This window comes from Mandrillus leucophaeus, unplaced genomic scaffold (assembly GCF_000951045.1).
Source record: "Mandrillus leucophaeus isolate KB7577 unplaced genomic scaffold, Mleu.le_1.0 Scaffold33, whole genome shotgun sequence".
Lineage (NCBI taxonomy): Eukaryota > Metazoa > Chordata > Mammalia > Primates > Cercopithecidae > Mandrillus > Mandrillus leucophaeus.
In genome coordinates, this window is record NW_012103476.1 from 729907 (window position 1) to 750951 (window position 21045).

The 21045-nt window shown below is 32.5% G+C and overlaps 1 pseudogene; it reads left to right on the top strand.

The window, feature by feature from the left end:
• Window positions 1–5765: 5765 nt before the first annotated feature.
• On the top strand, window positions 5766–6701 carry LOC105545463 (annotated as a pseudogene).
• The last annotated feature ends 14344 nt before the right edge of the window (window positions 6702–21045 follow it).

Sequence of the window (21045 nt, forward strand, 5' to 3'; positions counted from 1 at the left end):
CAGTGTGGCAACATCACTTTTATTGGCACATAACATCTATCTTCAAACTGTAACAAACACTTTGGTTACCCAGCTTTCCAGTTGGCACCTCTGAAAAGTCATAAGGACATGTTTACCTAGTGTTACAAAAACACATTTCACACCTCTGGTATAGTTCTGCTGGTAATAGGAATTTGACATTTGTATTTCCTGTTACTTAAGGGCTTTAGCATTTTCTATGATGTGAAATCTTGGAGGCTTTTTAGAAGATACCTAAATAATGTACAACATTTACATTTATTTTTACTTCATCCTTGGCATTTTAGAATCAAAATAATTGTGCAAAGTTATCTCATCTCTCTCTTTTTTTTTCTTTGAAATGGAGTCTTGCTGTGTCACCCAGGCTGGAGTGCGGTGGTGCAATCTTGGCTCACTGCAACCTCTACCTCTCCGGTACAAGCGATTCTCCTGCCTCAGCCTCCCGAGTAGCTGGGGTTACAGGCATGCACCACCATGCCCAGCTAATTTTTGTATTTTTAGTAGAAATGGGGTTTCACCATGTTGGCCAGGCTGGTCTCGAACCGCTGACCTCAGGCGATCCACCTGCCTCTGCCTCCCAAAGTTCTGGGATTACAGGCGTGAGCCACAGTGCCCAGCCTTCTTTTTATCTTTCTTTATAAAATTATGCTAGCCACTTAATGATCACTTTGTATCTGAAGATTTAGAATACATCTCAGCTCTTAGAATGTTGGTATAGAGTGTGTGTGTGTGTGTATATATGTGTGTGTGTATATATATGTCTATATACATATATATAATGCATATATATCTATTACAACCCCTCCTCTCTAAATTTCTTCTCTCTTTGGGAATTCTATTTATATATCTGATCCTTGGGGATGCTTTCGTATGTTTTTTTTGCATCATATTGTCTGTTGCTTTCGTCCTCCTTCTGCATCCAGAAACATTTCAGGATATTTATATACTGATTGCTCTACAGAATTTCTATTTTTATCAGTCATATATCTAAGAGTCATTTTTTTAATTTTAGCTGCTCAGAATGTCATCTTTTTTACTTGAAAGTAACTTCTTCATATTCTTTAATAATCTTAATTGAAATTGTGATGTTGATTTATTTTTGCCTTCCTGAATTGTGTCTACATGCCCTCTTTGCTTATGGATTTTTTTAACCAGATGTACGAAGGTTCTCCCTTGTTGCTGTCATAAGTTTCTGCTTCCATTTTCATTTCTGTGTCCTCTCACTCCTCTTCTTCAACTCTCTTCCAGAATTTTACATCTCCTCTTTGTTTTTTGTCTCACCCTCTCCTGAATTCTGTATTTTATTTTTCTTTAATCTTTTTTTTTTTTTTCACTTCTACACAGTGTTAGTTTCTCAATAAGGATAAGTGAATCACACGTGAGTCTAGAACGCCATCTTAATTTAAATGCTTACTTTTTATAAAGAAAACACATACAGGTAATACAATCTTCACCTAGCCATTCAATTGAAGGTAACCTAATTTACGGTAAATGAATATTCAATTACCTTAATATTAATTTTGTATGGTTTAATATAAGCATATCTGTATGGTTATTTCATTTTTACAGTGAAAAAATTACATCTGTTAAAAGATTGTAAGGATGGTAGACTATATAAGCTTGTGAATCCCGGAAGTTTGAAACAGGTCTCAGTTAATTTAGAAAGTTTATTTTGCCAACATTGAGGACACGTCCGTGACACAGACTCAGGAAATCCTGACAACATGTGTACAAGGTGATCAGGGCACAACTTGGTTTTATACATTGAGGGAGACATGAGACAGCAATCAAAATATGTAAGACGTACATTGGTTTGGTTTGGAAAGGTGGGACAACTTAAAGCAAAGCCAGGAAGACTAGAAGCAGGGAGGGAGCTTCCAGGCAACAGATAGGTGAGATGCAAGTGGTTACATTCTTTGGGGTTTCTGATTAGCCTTTGCAAAGGAAGCAAATCAGATATGCATCTATCTCAGTGAGCAGAGGAGTGACTTCGAATAGAATGGGAAGCAGGTTCACAGGAAGCATTTCCTGCCTTGAGTTTTCCTTAGTGATTTTGAGGGCCCAAGATATTTTCCTTTCACAAGCTGTAAATATAAGATTAAGTTTAAAAGTAAATCGTAAAATAACAATTAGAGATTATTAATAAACAAGAAGTACAATTCTTATTTGATGTCAAGTATCAGTTATGTACCATTAAGGGGGGTATAGCTCAGGGATAGAGCATTTGACTTAAGTTATGCACCATTAATGATATGCCATCTGTTATGGGTTGACTTACAACCCCTCCCACACCAATTAATACATTGAAGTCCTAACCTTCACTATTCCAAATTGTGACTTTATTTGGAAATAAGGTCATGGCAGATATAATTAGTTAAGATGAAACCATTAGGGTGTGCCCTCCTTAGAATGATGACTGTCCTTATAAAAGGGAAAAAAATGTGGCTACAGGCATACACACATGGAGTGAGAGCATCATATAAAGATAGAGATTATGCTGTCACAAGCCAAGGAAATACCAGGAGCTAGGAAGGAGACTTGGAACAGGAGGTTCAGAGGAAGCACAGTCCTGGCAACACAATGATTTAAGATTTTCGACCTCCTGGGAGTGTAAGAAAATAAACTCTTGATGCTCTTGGATACCCAGTTTGTGGCACTTTCTTACAGCAGAGTAACACATTGATATACCTTCCTCTTCCCTAAAAAATATTGTTTTTGTGTCTGAGATCTCTTATTTTCTTTTTTCCCCCAATTCTATTAAGACAAATATCTTTTTAAAGATTACATAATGCAAAACTGTGCATGTTCTGACATCTGTCTTCCACTGCAGCTTTATCTTATAATATTATATGTCTACCTCCTTGTTTTCTTCTCCAGCCATAATCTCTTGCCTATCACCATCATCATTGCAAGAGTTAAAGAAAGAAGGGAGAAATATGAAAAGTGACTCAACAGCCAAAGACAGGTTTATTTTAGAGAACAACCTTGAGAGGGGCTTCTGGCTGATTTTTGGTCAGGAGCGCTCTCTGTTACAGACTGAAGGCATTTAAAGGTTTTAGGGCAAGAGAGTTTATCACAGACTTGGAATGTTTCTGTGTGGAGGAAAACTTTATTGAGGAGTTGAAATGTGTCTGCTCAAAGGGGAGGTTATCTTGGGACTGACATCACTCCTGCTGGAGGGGAGGTTATTTCAGGGCTGGCATGTCTCTGGTCAGGGAGGGGTTTATTTTAGGGTTGGGATGTTTCTGGTTGTAGATGTTATTTGTGGTTTATGGGCATGCTGACCTTAGCTAGGAAGCTGATATCGTTTGGAGTTAAGTGGTTTTTGATCAATGGGAACTTTAAAAAGGCAGTGTTGTTCAAGATGGTGATGCTCCTGCTCTGTCAATCATCATCATCATCATCATCATTTGGTCCTTGAATGAATAATTTTTTCTCATGTCATATTGCCTTTGCAATTTGGGTGTGTGTGTTTCCACCTAGAATATTCCTCTCCTTTTGCTCATTTTACATAGTTAACTGCTATTTATTTACTTTTTATCACCTTAATTCTTGGTCAACATCTATAAACCTTGTGAGAAAAGGGATTGGGTTTGTTTTCACTCATCATTACATTCCCACTATCAAATGAATTTTCTGGCACATGAATAAATCAAACATAAATATTTTCAATATTAGTGAATGAAGCTGAGATTGTAAGAGTAGATACAATAAAATTACTTCATTGCAGCTACTTGGGCTTTGGATTCTCTGTTTATATGTGAAAACAAATATGCTCCAGCTATAAAGAAATAACATTTGGTAAACTCCTACTATACATTTCATGACCCCTTACTATTTCAATAATGCTCTCTTTAAATCCTAAGAACAGGCTGGTGAAGCGTATGTAACATCTTCCTTTTCCCCCTAGTTATTTTCTGGTGAAGAAATTGAGCATCATTAAAGTTAATTAACTGCCATAATTGCACTGCTGGCTATTATATTTCAATAACTTGTCATGGGGTGTGATTTAGGTAAATGTGAAAGGTATTGTAGTCACGGCGGTCAGGAAAAAGTTTCTGAAGTGTCAGTGTTTGAACAATGTTAGAGAAAGGGAATAATTTTTTCAGAAAGTAACTCAAGAAAGGAGAAAGACATTCCTGAAAGCACATATAGAGTGACTATTCAAGCTTCGCTTTTCCTTTTGAATCATTCACACCAGTGAGTTTCCAAGAGAATTTTTCTCCTTTCAGTGATTGTCAGACATGGATCCATTGTCAGACTTCATGTCCATTAAATCAACAAATGACATGTACTTTAATCAATTGCCAACATCATTGAATTAAGCAGAGCATCTCCTGTGAGGACCTGCCAGCCTGTTAGATTCATCTCTAACTAAAATTTTACTTTGTCCTTCTAAATCAATCACTCAGAAAATATATGTGCATTTTATTTTATGTTTCTTCTTCTTCTAGCCAATTTCTTGGATGATGATTTCTTGTTTTTATGTTTTGCTGTAGTATATGCTTTTTGGGGTCATAATAACACCAGTGGACATATGTCTAGGGTCATGTAACATCAAGACAGAATGAAAATGAAAAGCACTTTAGAGGAGATGGGTAGAAAGTGTCAGAAATGTGTAACTTATTTGATTCCTCCAAATATTTATTCTTTGATGTCCAAACTCCTCTTATTTGTAACCAGAGAAGCCAAAAGCAGTAGAAAATTCATAAGGTGCTGCCCTTAAGCTACATATGGGAACACTATTTGGACTACATTTTCAGGAGTCTCAGAATTTTGGCTACACCAGGAAATATTTTCTATTGTAGTAGTGGCATCACTATTAACAACAACAGTGAGAGTTATCATTTATTGTGTGCATACTACATCTTAAGTCATGTTTTAAAAGTTTATATATATAAACTGGTTTAATTCAAATTGTATTTCCTAATCTATTGTGGATAGAGCATACAGACCCAAACTGGTCTTATTCCTGCTGTAAATTAGTGAAATTTAAAACTCTCATTTTCCCTCCATACGAGTACTTTAAATCACCAGCAAAAATGCCCTGTATGTATTCACTTTCACCATCTAGATCCTAACTAATTACCAGGAAAAACTTTATTAAGTACATCGGCAACACAAACTGATTTGCTACTGTGCGATCCTTAGTCTGCTGCTCACCTGCGATGCCTTAACCAGCTCATTAAGTCTGCTAATGTTTGCAGCTATGTTCCTGGATCCTCTTTCTTGATCTCCTTTTCTTCTGCTTCACAGAACAGAGAATGACTCAAATTATTGTATGGACAATAAATAATTATTTTTTAATATCAGTTTGGACAATAATTGAAATCGGAAACTACCAGGAATTAGGTTATTGAAACAGATTTGGTGTTCATTTTTATTCACTGGAAATCTGCTTCATTTTGCAGGTTTCCTCAGGTTGTACTTGTTAACCTGCTCCAAACTTTTTGCTAAATATCCCAGAGATGGGAAGTGCTTAGTTCTGAACCTTTTATAAGTTATTAGGATCTGGGCAATTTCTCTTAGAGAGACAGCTGAGAATAGTTACATACTGTGAAGTACACATTCATAAAATTAACATATGATTTGCATGATTTACTTACTGTAGTTGCTCTTTTTTATAAAATAAAATTCAAGTTTAGAATTTCATTTTCACCTTGAAATTAACAATAATTATTCACTATTCCCAAACACTACATGTTAAAAGCAGAAAAATTGATCCAGTGAGCCCTCTTACCACCGTCATGGTAGTCCCAGGTTGCAACAAGGACAATGTCAGAGCAGGCTGTAAAAAATGTGGCTACTCTTGTTACTTGACTTTTGAATGCCACAATTTTCTCTGAGTAGACCCTAAATGGGACATAGTTTTGGATGTCAACAGTACAAGTAGTGAAGATAGCGATGAAGAGAATGAAGAACTGAATACATTGCAGGCATTACAGGAAAAAAAGAATAAACGAACAAGAGGAAAAGAAAAAAGAAAAAAGCAAAGAAAAAATCAAATTGGAAAAAAAGAAAAAGGTCTTTTCCAGTTCCTCTGAAAAGAACACTTCAAAAGGAACGAAAGTATCAGAAGAAATAAAAGAAAAAAGAAAAAAAGAGTAAATCAATAAAGGGAAACGTCACAAAAAGGAAAGAACAAAGAGAAAAAAGAAAAGACATTCTTCTACCTCTAAAAGTTCTGAATTCTCCAGAAAGTAACAGATACTTTGGCTCAAACCATTACATTTAAAAATTTGTTTTTAAAACGTGTTTGCCTTTCCTTGGAATTTGCTATATATTATGTTTTGCAATAAACCACGGCCTTTTCCATATAGACATTTTTTGTATATGGGACCAGTATCCCTCTGTTAATATATTTTTAATATGCTATGACTGTAAAGTATTAAATCAATCTTGTTACTTGATAGTGATGCCCCAAGTGTAGCTATTTGTATGTACTAAACACATCATTTTTGATATCTGTGTCTCTGTGTTTTTGGCTAGTATTACTACTTAATAAGTTGATTGTAAAATGGCTTTACTACAGTTAACACGAGTCATCTTCCTAGCAGTTAATGAGTATTGCTGAATCAGATGCCCACCTCACAGTGATGAAGCTAGGTAAGGGGTAATGTTTTGCTCTTGACACAGATAAATTTAATAGTTTTATATACTAAAATATAATATCTTTTAAGCTAGTAAAAAATAGAAACATTGTTTCTTTTAAATGAATACTACACAGAGTACTAAGTATCAACTAAGAGTAGATATTGTACAAAGTCATATGGGATACTAAGATGATTAAAACACCGATATTATCTGCGTAAAGATATTTGGAGCCTAGAGACATATACGATGCTATATGATATTAGTATTCACTCACTATGGTTCATTGTGTGGATGTTTCTTTCTTACTGCTGTGATCTATGGAAGAATAATGAAACAGAGTACTGGAAAGTAAGTGATAGTAAAAGATATATGAGTCATGCAGGTGGGTGGAAGAGAGAAAGAGACAAGAAAAGAGGAAAGAATAGAAGTAAAGAAATAAAAACAAATTAAAGCTGAATATCACAGGATTAAAAACACAACTCCCAATGACTAAAACAGCAATATATGCAAAGATAAACATAAACACGCCTAATTTATTTTGGATTTCGGGAGAACAGCAGGCTGGTAAATATAATGGGAGACAAAGATTGTATACCCAGCCAAGTTATCTTTCTAGTATCAAGATTATAGAAGCATATAAAAGATCACAGACAACAACAACAAGAAGACATTTTAAAATGCAGAACTCAGAGCATTCACTGGTTCTCTGAGATTCCACAATTCTCTCCTGTGGAATTTATAACAAAGATGACCTTCACCTAAAGAAGACATAATTTAAGGAACATTGGCAAAAGGATTAATAGTTGGCATTTATATAGTTAAAAATAGTCCCAAAATTTGTTTAAAAAGTGGATACATGGATAGAAGAAAATATACAAATATTATGCTTTGACAGAGAAGAATCTATATAAGAAAAAAGGAAGATAAGAAAAGCAAAAAAGCAGATTAATCTCATCATCCGATATAAAGAAAATAAATGGCAAATAGTGCAATTAAATCTGGATAATCAGGTATTAAAAGGCTAAATGAGAAAATAGGAACTTAAGGGCAATTTAAAAAGGCATAAGAACAGAGGTTACAACTGAAATGAAAATACAAACTTTCTTAAATGTTGATTTAACTTTAAAATTACAGAAGAAAGCACATCACATAGAAAAAGAAAAATTAAGTCATGTATAATAAGCATAGTAAGTATAATATAAACTAATGTAGAATTTAAGGTCCAACATATCAGCTTATCTATACACGTTAATGCATCTAACTCATTTATTGAAAGAAAAAGAAATCTAATCATAAGATAGATTGATTGATCATTCAATAGATCAATTCAAAAGGAAATGAACTATTCAAATACTAGACGGAAACAAAGGTAAATTCCTCTCTTACTTATGGTTTGGAAAAAAATTTCTATATATGATTCAAATTCTGCATTCAAGAAAATGTAGATATCTCTGACTTTAAAAGATTAAAAAAAAACTTTGTGTTCCAAAGTAACATAAACAACTGACAAATGCCAAAAACAAATGACGAATACTTGGAAGAAACTTGTAATATCCAAGATAAAGGATTCATGTATCTTTTAAGAATATGAAACATTCTTAAAATTGAAGGAATCAAGACCAAAACCACACAGGAAAATAAACAAAACATGAATAGGGATGTCTCAAAATTATATAATGACCTTTAAAACATGATATATTTACATTCACTTATAATAGATGCATGTGTCTCAAAACTATGCTGAGATACCATTTCTTATCTATCGGATTATCAAAAATTAAAATCTTGGTAACTTATTCTATTGGTGAGGCTATTATAAAACAGTCTCACAGATTCATACATTATAAAAGAAAGTTTGGCTATATTGAACAAAACTATAAATGTGTTTATATTTTTACTTAGAAATTTCACTGAAGATAAGCTTCTGTAAATATAAAAAATACTTCTTATAGCACCAGGTATAATTACAGAATATTGAAAACAAATTAGTTGCCTAAATATAGAGCATTGCTTAAATACACTTTGATAAATACTCAGATGGTGGTAATAGCAGCTGCAAAAGAAATGTGAAAAATTTCTATTAACTGCTATTGACTAATTTATAGGTTGTATTAATTACATTTAAGAAGAAGGCTTCAAAATATTGTATTTTTTCTATAAGAAAAAGAGGATGATAACTAAGTATTCATGTATCTGCTTAGTTTTACAAAGATCAATCCAGTAGAGACAAGCCAGACAAAATTCTAATTGATTATTTACAGAGAGTGAATGGGAACAGATTGGGAATGTCGGTGGTGATAGTTTGAGACTTCTATACATCTACCTTTTCTGTAGTTTTTACTTTTTGTACCCGCATTGCAAAATAAAATAAAGGAGCTAGAAAAAAACAATTTAAGAAATACAAACAGCAACTAAGGAAACTCTGTGTTTCAAACGACTAATATGACCACAGTAAAAAAGGGGAAATCACTAACCAATGTAACTTAAAAACGAAGTATTGTATTGATATAGCATCAGTTTACAAAGAAAAATAACCCTAGACAAATACTGAGCTATAGATACTAGGTTTGGGTTTTTTGGCTATGATATTGCTAGTAATTCTAAAACTACCCTAATTTTAGCTTTAAGCAAACAAATTATTATATTGAGGATAAATGGAGCCAGATTTCCCATTGACGAAGAAATAAATTACAGATATGTAAATGGAAGGAGAGTAGACCCTGTGTTATTTAACTGGACGTTTAAGTATCATTGTGAACATATGATCAAAGTCTTTGTGGAGAGGTAGCTGATTTTAGGACTGGACAAGTAAAGTACAAGATGAAATTAGAACATCTTCTTTTGTTATAAAGCAAGTTGCATTAAAAATAAACAGGGCATTAAAAAATACACACTGAATTCAGTTTGAAGGGGTTTTTATTGGATAAATCTGGGGCATTTTTACTATCAAAATTAATAATAATAAAGTTTCAACAAATTAAAAACCAATAAATAAAATGAGAAACCATGTATTTATACATATGTAAGTAAATATATAATTATATTAAGATGATAAAAGGAAAAATATTCATTTAGGGTGGAATTATACCTAATAAATATACAGGAATGATGGAGATTCTTCAAACTGTCATTTAGCAATCATCATATTAATAATTATTTCAAGTAAGATTCAGCAACTGATGCCAAAATAGATGGCAAAAGTTTGCTGAGAAATAGGGCGTGAAAATTTTATATATGTGTAAAAATATGTGTATCAGACTACACATGCATACGTAAACATAAACACATACGCACATATATATGAGAGAGAGAGCAAATATAATAATATTTTAAAATAGAGAATTATGGTTGGAGGGTATAGGGAAAATCTTAATACTATTTTTGCAAATTTGCTATAAGCTTTAAAGTATGTGGAAATAAAAAATTATAAAAATGAGAAATTGCTTTACCTATGTGACCCCAATTTTAGTTGCTACAAAATGGGATATAAAGTATAATTTCAATTATAAAAATGACATAGGTAAAAAGCCTAGTATAGTTACAGACCACTATAGATTCTCAGCAAATATATCCTCTTTTTCAAAGGTGGCAAAATTATTACATTTTAATTTTGTCAACTCATAAACAATATCTGAACTTTTTATTTCTGCATTGGATGCTATTACAACACGAACTCACTAACTTCTAGCATAATCATTATTTTCTTCTCAAAAGTAGGGAATCCCTGCTTTAAAATATCTGAAACACTTTTCTAAGATGACAGAAGGTGTATGGTACAAAAATAAGACCTACCTTGATTCTGGAAGCAGACATAGGTTCAGATTCGAGCTCGGACGTTTCCAACTACTTGCTTTGACATAGTTACTTAGGCTCTCCACAGTTCAGTTTCATTGTCATTATCATAAGAATAGCTTAATTCTTACTCAATGGGTTCCTTGAAGCCCAAAGGAGAAATTCAAGAACATACCTAGCACAATGCCTGTGCCATAAATAAATTTTAATTCATATTAGCTATCACAATTAATAAGGGTTACACATAATTAATTGAGACGTATAGGTATTGTTTCTTCTGAAACCACTACCTATGGAACCCTTCCATAGATATAAAATCTTAACCAATTCATGTTCTAAAATTAAGTTGGTGATTTGTGCTACTCACACACTGAATAGAATGAGCACAGATTTTTTTCAATATCTTTCTTTTACAAGCAAAAGAAAAATAAAAGCAAAACTCTAAAGTGAGTTCCTCAAAGTGACACTTCAAATGATTTTCTTTGTTCTCAGTTTCTACTCTCATTAGAAATGCTCTGAAAATATTTCACTCTCTCATCAACTACTTGATGGTTTTATAAGAACTTTTTAAATATTATTTGCAGGACAGAGACATATTGTTCAACTGAAAATGCAAAATGTCTCATATATTTCTTTAACTTGACAATCTGTAATTTACTAACAGTCCATTTAAAAATGTTTTTATTGTTATTGATTAAGCCTTACTCTGGAAGCCCAAATCCTTTATTTTATCATTGCACTAAATAAAGCCAGTAATGCAAGAAAAGTGCAGTGTGTGAGGTCTATATGATTAGACTGCTTCTGTCAGCGGATACTCTGCACACTTTGATGAATACTGACTTCAAGAGTTTTAAAATATCGATGGGCTTTTAGTAAAAAATGAAGTATAAAATACAAATATTATTTTTAAATTTTAGCTGATTATCTTATGCAAAAATTAAGTTTTTTTCAATTTTTTTATTTTTCTCTGATATTTCAAACCCCTAAAGAAATTAAAATTACACAAAATGTTTTTATGTCCTAAAACAAGGAGATAATAGCCACAGAGATTTTATTAGGCAGTTAGTAGCTATGAAACTGAAGGAATGGTATGATGATTAATTTTTTTGATTTAGTTCTTTAAAATCCAACTATAGGAAGAAAATGATATTTCAAATGCTTTTAAAAATGAAAGTATCATTTAACATAACATTATTTTAATAATATATTTACATTATAATTATTTCTTAACAGAAATATATGAAAATATCGAAATCCTGCTTTATCTGGAGTTTAAAAAGTTAAAATCTAAGCTGTTTAAAAAACAAAATGAATATATATTTGAAAGACAAAAGCAATAATGTAATAGACTCCCATCTTCAAAGGAACAATAATTTTCTCTTAGGTATACCTCTGATCATAGATTTAGCAATATCAAGGTAATTTGTAGTACAAAATACTATACCACTGGATGTTAAAGACTTAGATCAACAAAATTAACTAATCATCATTCCAATTCTTTCATTGTATAGCTACTAATTGCACAATAAAATCTCCATGACTATTATCTCTTCCTTTTATGACATATATTCATTTTGTGTAATTTTAATTTAAGAATTCAAAATATCAGACAAGAAATTAAGTATAGTAGGAACAAAATACTCTAGTACAAAATAGGGCAAAATACCACAGGGCCATTTAAGAAAGCGTCTGATTTCTGTGACTTAATACTTCTTTGCCTATGAAGCATAGTCTGAGTCTGAACAACTGGTGACAGTTAAAAGTCTGCAGCGTTCCACTTTTTTGATTTTTACAGATCTGTACAGTAGTCCTTATCCTAGAAAATTAGCCATTGAATTCATTTGGGGCATCATGTGCCCTGAGCAATGTATTTGCAGTCCTGTGTATATCAATAATTTAAAATAAAAGGGTGAAGCACTATCAACAATTAAGCTCTTAAAACGTGCCTTTTAATTAGAAAAGGGTGTTAAAATAGGGCAACACTTTAAAGAAGTAACATGATACCCATTTGTATTATATTAGCAATTAAACTTACTTCTTTTTTATTATTCCTTAGACACCCTGTGCTGTACTTATAAGGCAATTATAATTCTTTAAAGCTCGTTTTGAATCACAAGCTTAAGCGGACTAGGTTCTGTTTCTCATTCTTGGTCTTTAAGTCCCTACATGCTGCTTTTGAAAACTGAACAGGCATTTCCTTCTTTAGATATTATGTTTCTTTAAAACATCACATTTATTTACAACAATTTATTGTCTATATTGTACCAACTAAAATATAATAAGATGTTAAGCAAACTTTATATTCAGATGTCCGAAGCCGTTGATAAGGTCTGAGGAATTTTAATTTTTCAGTCTTACATTCAATACACTTAAATGAATAATAACTTCTTGACGCAGACTACGTAACCTAAACATTCTTGACAAAGTGATGAGTTTGACCATTCCCTTGAGGTACATTTGCGTCTATTTAAGTACAATTTAATAAGTGCCTACTCTTCGGCAGGCATTGTGAATGGAGAAATGGCCTAATCAGATGCCACCTAAGGATGTTTCAGTCAATGGTGGACTGCGTGTATGATGGTGGTCCCATAAGCTTATAATACTGTGTTTATACTGTGTTTTTCCTATGTTTAACTATCTTTAGATATACAAAATTGGCATTGATACAATAATGTTAACTACAACAAAAATCTAGTGCTCAGTTTTGCAAGTTTTAGATAACTTATTTAACTTATTTTTCACAAACATGCATAGGCAATACAGTGAAAAAAAATGCAGTGTTTCTAATAAATCTTTCAAGAACAGTTGGAAATCTATACACCAAAAACATAAAAATGAATTTCCACTATATACAGTTATGTACTTCCTAAGGACATTTTGGTCAACAATGGACCACCTATAGGATGGTGGTCTCATAGGACTCTAAAGGAGCAAAATCATTTCTATGGCTTAGTGACTTTGTAGCGATTGCACCATCATAGTGGGATGCATTATTCAGGTGTCTGTGGTGATGCTGGTGTAAATAAACATGTTGCACTACTAGTTGTATAAGATACAATTATGTACAGTACATAATACTGAATAATAAGCTGTGTTACTGCTTTATGTGTTTACTATACTAGACATTGTATCTTTCTTTTCCAGTGTACTCTTCCTACTTATAAAAAAATTAACTGTAAAATAGCATCAGGCAAGTTATTTAGATGGCATTTCAGAAGAAGGCATTGTTACAGGAGATGACAGCAGCAGGCCTGTTATTACCCCTGCAGACTTCTAGTGGGACAAGATTTGGAGATGGAAGGCAGTGATATTGATGAGCCTTCCCTTCGATAGACCTAAGCTAATGTGTGTGTGTGTGTATGTCGTAATTTTTAACAAAATAGCTTTAAAAAGTAAAAATTAAACATAGCAAAAACTTATAGAGTAAGGACATAAAGAAAGAAAATACTTTTGCACTGCTGTACAATGCATTTGCGTAGTAAGCTAAATGTTATTATGAATTAAAAGGTTAAAAAATGAAATGCACATAAAGTAAAAAAAAGTTACAGTAAATTAAAGTTAATTTATTATTGAAGAAAGAAATGTTATAAAATAATTTCAGTGTAGCCCAAGTGTGCAATATTGATAAAGTCTACTGTAGTATACACTAATGTTCTAGGCCTTTACATTCACTCAGACTCACTCATTGACTCATGCAGAACAAGTCCTGCAAGCTCCAGTCTTGCAAGCTTTATTCATGGTAAGTGTCCTAAACAGATATATTATTATTATTATTTACCATTTATACCACATTTTTACTATATCATTTTTGTGTTTAGACTTTTTTTTTTTTTTTTTGAGGCAGAATTTCGCTCTTGCTGCCCAAGCTGGAGTGCAATGGCACAATCTCAGCTCACTGCAACCTCTGCCTCCTGGGTTCAAGTGATTCTCTGGCCTCAGCCTCCTGAGTAGCTGGGGTTGCAGGTGTGCACCACCATGCCTGACTAATTTCTTGTATTTTTAGTAGAGACAGGGTTTCACCATGTTGGCCAGGCTGGTCTCGAACTCCCGACCTCAGGTGATCTGCCTGCCTCGGCCTCCCAAAGTGGTGGGATTACAGACGTGAGTCACCGCGCCTGGCCATGTTTAGATATTTTTAGATACACAAATACCACTGTGTTACATTAGCCTACAGTTTTCAGTACAGTAAGATGCTTACAGGTTTGTAGCCTAGGAGAAATAGGCTGTATCACATAGTCTAGGTGTGTTGTAGGCTATGTCATTTAGGTTTGTGAAAGTATATTGTATGATATTGCAAAGCTACAAAAGCATTTAATGATGCATTTCTCAGAATATATCCCCCTTGTTAAGTGACATATGACTGTATATTATTCTTAAGTGAAAAACATTCTCTGCAGGGAAATACCTTTTTATCTGCATTTCATGTATGAAAAACACACAAATATTTCCATTTCAGAAAGGTAAATGAAATTTGTAATTAAAACCATGTTTACTACTAATAAATATAAAGATCATACTGTACATACTCTCAAATAAATGTTAGACTTTTTTTAAAAAGTCTACTTTATGTAAGAACATACTTCGTGTATTTAACAGAATAATGATTGATCTAATTGCAGTATACAGCCCCAAAAAGTAGGAGTAAATATTTTGAAGAAAGTGAAATAGTCTTTCTCATTCTCATATTGTATTCCTCCATGACTCTTATCTTTCCCAATATCCTGGTAGTTTTCATAATTTATCAGAGCCATTCTTGAGGCTATTCATATGAAGGGTTGATTACTATGGAATTAATAAATGCCAATGGTTTATACTTCTATCAATTCTTTATTTGACTAATATTTAATGGGATCAATTATGCTCCAAGCATTTAGTTACCTTTGCATGCACCTTTGTCATGTGTTAGATTTACTTTCACACCTCTGGGCCTTCGCAGGTGACATTCCTCTTGTCTGCAATGACCTTTTCCTCATTCTTTACTTGAATTTTTAATTTACCTTCAGGTCTTAAGCAAGGTTTGACCTCAAGGAAGCTTTCTCCAACTCTCTGGTACAGTATGATGAAAAATGTTCCTCTTCAGGAGTCACAGAGGATTCTTTGCTGTATCTGTAAGTGCATTTATTTCTACATATTATAATTATTAACTTTGTCTACCCTATGATCAGATTCTCTGTAACAGCCCAAAGTGTTTCAAAATTATTTATTTAAATGAATTCACTGTATATTTCAGATAGTCCTTAGAAACAATCATAAATTTAGAACTTTGCATGTTTGTCATTTACATGTGGTTTTGAAGGATCACAATTATTAAAGTCATTTCTACAATGTTTCATTAAACTAATATTTATTGAAGAATTATATGTGCCACAGATTGTGATAGAAACTGAAAGTAGAACATATAAGGTGACTATATAAATAGACTCTGACACACTTCTGGTTCTAAATGTGATGAACGGGGAATATTACACTATGACACCAATCCTCTCACTGAGAGAAACAATGGCAATAACAATTACATAATGCTTACAAGATATGCATTTTACCTGTAAGCATACATAGCATTCAAAATATAATGATAATAAAAAGATTTACCATGTTAGCACAAGCTAAAAGAATAACACAGCTAATGAATATAACATAAAATAAGATACTAGAAAAGATTCGTTACTAGCGATAAGAATAATAGTTTATAATGATAAGTGCTAACTTTCAAGAAGAAAAAATAATATTACATTTTTATATACTCTATACACAAAAAATGACAACTATAATAAAAGTGACAAATCCATAATTACATTGCAGATTTTAAAAACCCTTCTCCTAATAAATGATAGAAAAATTACACTATAAAATCAGTAGGGGAATAAGAGAGCTGAAAATATATTTGAAAAACTGAATCTTATTTTCATATATAAAATGTAAGAGCTTAACACTAGAATATTTTATTTTTAATTTCACGTGAAATATTCAACAAAATAGAAAATATCTGACTAAAATTTAAAACCAATAGCCTACAAGTCAAATCTTAATAAAAGTTTAAATAACAAAATTATTGAGTATGTGTTTTCTCTGCACAGTATAATTAAACTGCAAATCATAAATAATAAGAAAACTAAATCCACACGTATTTAGACAATTAAGAATACACTTATATATGAATGTTATAACCTATGATTTAAAGAACAGATCAAAATCTAAATTTGAATTTATTTTGGTCATGAATTATAATGAATGTATGATAGAAACTTGTAGATGTGAAACAGCAGTTCTTATGGAAGTTTCTAATAAAAATTGACTTATTAGAAATAGAGACTGACAATCAATACCTTAAGGAATAATAAACCCCTCATGCCTACACACATAAAAATAGCAAAAAAGGAAATAGTAAAGGTATGAGCAGAAAAACCAATGATTTAGCAATAAATCATATAAAAGATAAATCAAACAAGGCTAAAAGTTGTTTTTTAAAAGATAAATAAAATGCTCATATCTCTAGGAATGTTGTTAAAAATTTATAATAAAAGCTATGAGTTATACTTAGTAAAAATGAAGAAAAGAAATTATTTTATCAGTTAGAACATGAAACGGTTATCAGAGGAAAACAATTTTATGTCAATAATTTTTAAGTTATATGAAATAGATCAACTTTTTGAAAAGCAGAACTTTCCAAATGAATTCAGGAAGATATAGAAATGTAAATAGTCCTATATTCAGAAAATATATTGATTCAATAATTTATAATATTGTCTTAAAAAGTTCACTTGTGAATTGCTATAATATCTTAAGGAAGAACTAATGTCAATTTTATAGAAACTGTTTCACAGAATAGAGAAAAGGGAACATTTTCAAGAAATTGTATGAGGCTAGCATATTACTAGTACTAAAACCTTACAAAGACAGTAAAAAGTATCTTATCTCTTTTATGAATATTATCTTCATAAATATAAATGAATATGAATTCATTCTGTCGTGAATATAAAATCAAATATTTTAAGCAAAATTAACAACTGGAATTCAGTAATATGTAGGAAGATAATATATAATGGAAAGGTTTATTTTATGGCTAGGTTGAATTTAGCACTTTTTAACAGATCTACTATACATACTAGCAATATAGAACACAAAATCATCTAATGATTTTTATTATGTGTAAAATAATGTAAAAAATTTTATAAAATTCAATATATGTATATAGCAATTCTCTTAGCACACTAAAAAAATCCTAATTCTTCAATTTGATGAAGAATTTCTACAAATAGCATATCAAAAATTTTATATTGGGCTGGGCACAGTGGCTCACACTTGTAATCCCAGCACTTTGGGAGGCCGAGGCAGGTGGATCACCTGAGGTCAGGAGTTCAAGACCAACTGGACCAACGTGAAGAAACCTCGTCTCTACTAAAAATACAACAACAACAAAAAAGCCGGAAGTGGTGGTGCATGCCTGTAACCCCAGCTATTCGGGAGACTGAAGAAGGAGAATCACTTGAACCCAGGAGGCGGAGGTTGCGGTGAGCCAAGACCACATCATTGCCCCCCAAGCCTGATGAGCCCCCTGTGCTCATTTCATGACCTAGGCATTTCACTCATAGGTAAATTCTCCACAAAACTAAATAAATATCTACAATATGTGTTAGAATGTTCACATAAGCTTTATTCATAATGACATTAAAATATACTTCCACTTTACCCACTGAAAGCATTTATGTTTTCATAACATTATGCTACAGTAGTACTTAGTAATTTTGAAAATGATTTGAAAAATTACCAAGACTCCTTTCAGTCTAAATCAACTGCAGTCTTTATATTTAATTTACTAGGCATATTAAACAGTGAATCTTTACATATAAATAACCCATGCCTTTCAGGTGGTTTCCTTAGCATTATATATAAATATTTGATATAACAATACTGAAAAAATAGAAGTTAAATATGAATCTGTCATAATTATTTGCAAAATTTTTGATTAGACTTACAGTGATATGAATTGTTAAAAATGCCCTTTCTTATGAATAGTCTTGAAGTATTTGAATAGGTCAAAGAGATAATTAATTAATGGGCAGAAGAAATATTTGTCTTGAATCTCTAAAACAACAACAACAACAAATGTGATTTCCTTTCTCTTAGAAATGCCAGAAATTCCCCTCCTAAAGCCGACTTTATAACTTAAAGTTTTAATTCACTAATGCCTGTAATCCTAGCACTTTGGAAGTCCAAGGTGGGCGGATCATGAGGTCAAGAGATCAAGAGCATCCTGGCCAACATGGTGAAACCCCGTCTCTACCAAAAATACAAAAATTAGCTGGGCATGGTGGCACGCACCTTTAGTCCCAGCTACTCAGGAGATGGAGGCGGGAGAATTGCTTGAACCTGGAAAGCAGAGGTTGCAGTAAGCCAAGATCGAGCCATTGCACTCCAGCCTGGGTGACGCAGTGAGACTCTGTCTCAAAAAGAAAAAAATAATAATAAATAAATAAAAATTTTACAAAAGGTTTTAATTCATATTTAAAACCAGTTTCTAGAAAGTACACTTTCTATTCATCTTAGTCACTTTCTCTGTCTCTCTTCCTCCTATGCACAAAGTAAAAATAAAATGAGAGTATGCTAAGGTTAGATCGTAAGACCTGTTTCATCCGAAACCCTGATTCATGATGTGTCTTAAATAATGTGTGAGGCATATTTAATAAAGGGATGCGGGGCAGCAAGAGACGATGGTGTTGTCTGTTCTTATTTACAGACTACTATGAAAAGCGGGACTATGTGTGGCAGATCCTTTAATTTTTCAGCATCTCATCTTTAGGCAAACCTGTTTTCAGCGTAAAAATTTGAGTGTATGATGTCCATTTTTTTGCTCTTTGTGAAGTGCAGTTAGGAGGTATAACTGAGTTCATAGCTTACCTTCCTCCCTACAAGAACCAAAGGAGAATGGGAGCCCAGGGACAAATGTCCCAGATCATCTTCTTTAAGCAGACAATTCTGGGAGGCATGTGATTCTCAGATTTCCTGGATGAATTGAGTCCTTAAAACCTGCCTGAGAAAATTCAATCTCACACCTCTTTTTCTACTCTCCTGCATCTGACATTTCTTTTCCACACTCTTATTTGCTTTCCCCGTCACTCTACCGTACACACTACCTGTACCCTAGAGTCTGTATTTTGAAACAAAGCAAAAAAGAAGTGTCATTTGATTTAATATGTAAAAAGCAGAGGAAAGCTGACAGTTACTCAGAGGTTTATATTTTAGGATAACATGGAAATAATTATAGCATTATAGCTAGGAACAGAAGTGTATCAATCCTCTTTCCTTCAATACATTAGTGAAAATATAGGTTATATACCATTTGCAAATTGCAGATAGTCAAATGCAAAGCTGGAGAGTAAAATCCTCTTAGAGATGAAGTTAGAAGTTAGAAATCTTTAAACTTGTCTGGTCAGAGAGAAATACTTGATTTCCTGGAACTACTTTGCTTAAAGCTTTTATATATGATGTCATTTAATTGGAAGACAGAAGAATATTGTTACAACAGAATTCTTAATGTTTTAGTGCCATTAACAATGAAATGTCACAATCTGAAACTCACTATGATTTGTAAGCAGTTCTCAAGCTTTATTTTTCAACAAGTTCCTTCCACTTACTTATCTCTTCTATTTCTCTATAATGTTGATGTGCAATGTATGTGTATCAATGAGTTTAAAAATAAAATATTTTTGGTGAAAATTTCTCACAACATACTTTCCAATATATTATGTTCACAAGTAGTTTGTTATGTGATTCTTTTTTTTTCCTGTTGCGTAATGCAGAAAATACTATCATTTATATTTTTCTCCAAATTACAATATTTAGAGAGCCTTAGTAACTTAAATTGTACTGCTTACCTAATGTGCTCATAGTACTCTCTTTATTATAGTGTTGCTTAAGTTACTGCTGATTTACATGTTAACAGGTATATTAGTTAATCAATGACATCAAACTCTGGTATTGAGAGTATAACTGTACTTCTTCATAAACTGGTGGATTGCAGGGCTGTGTTAAGTAAAACAAATAACAATTTATGTCTCTTGTTAGAACATATTCTACTGCTCATTTTCTTTTAAAGTCTTCTCAGTGGAATCAATGTCAGGAGAGCATTTTATACTAATTTTTGTTTTTACTCTTTAAAGTACATTAATGGCATCTTCTGGTTTCCCTATTGAGTTTCCTAAAATGGAAATTTGACAGCTAAGTACAATGTACAGTTCATTCAATTTGAAAATAAAGTGAATATCTGCATATTTATAGTACAATAATGGATTCATTCTGATAATTGCTAAGGTGTTTTGAGCCAAAAGTATATGAAATATTCAGAAAGTTTGGAAATATATGACATAAATATTTGTTTTCGAGGACATGTAAATCCAAAACTAAGATGGATCTGGTGTATGAATGCATGATGAATCTGTTGAGTAAAGGTTTTTGGAGATGAGCAATTTCCTTCTGCAAGGTACATGCAAATGTTTCCAGAGAGCAGAGTGTTGTGTGAAAAGGCAGAAAAGATATTAACTAAATTACCTGCTGTCTTGGAGAAATTAATTTGCTTCATCGAGAAAGAGATTCTCAGAGTATTTACTGTGTCAGATTCATGATGGGGTTGAATGCATATCT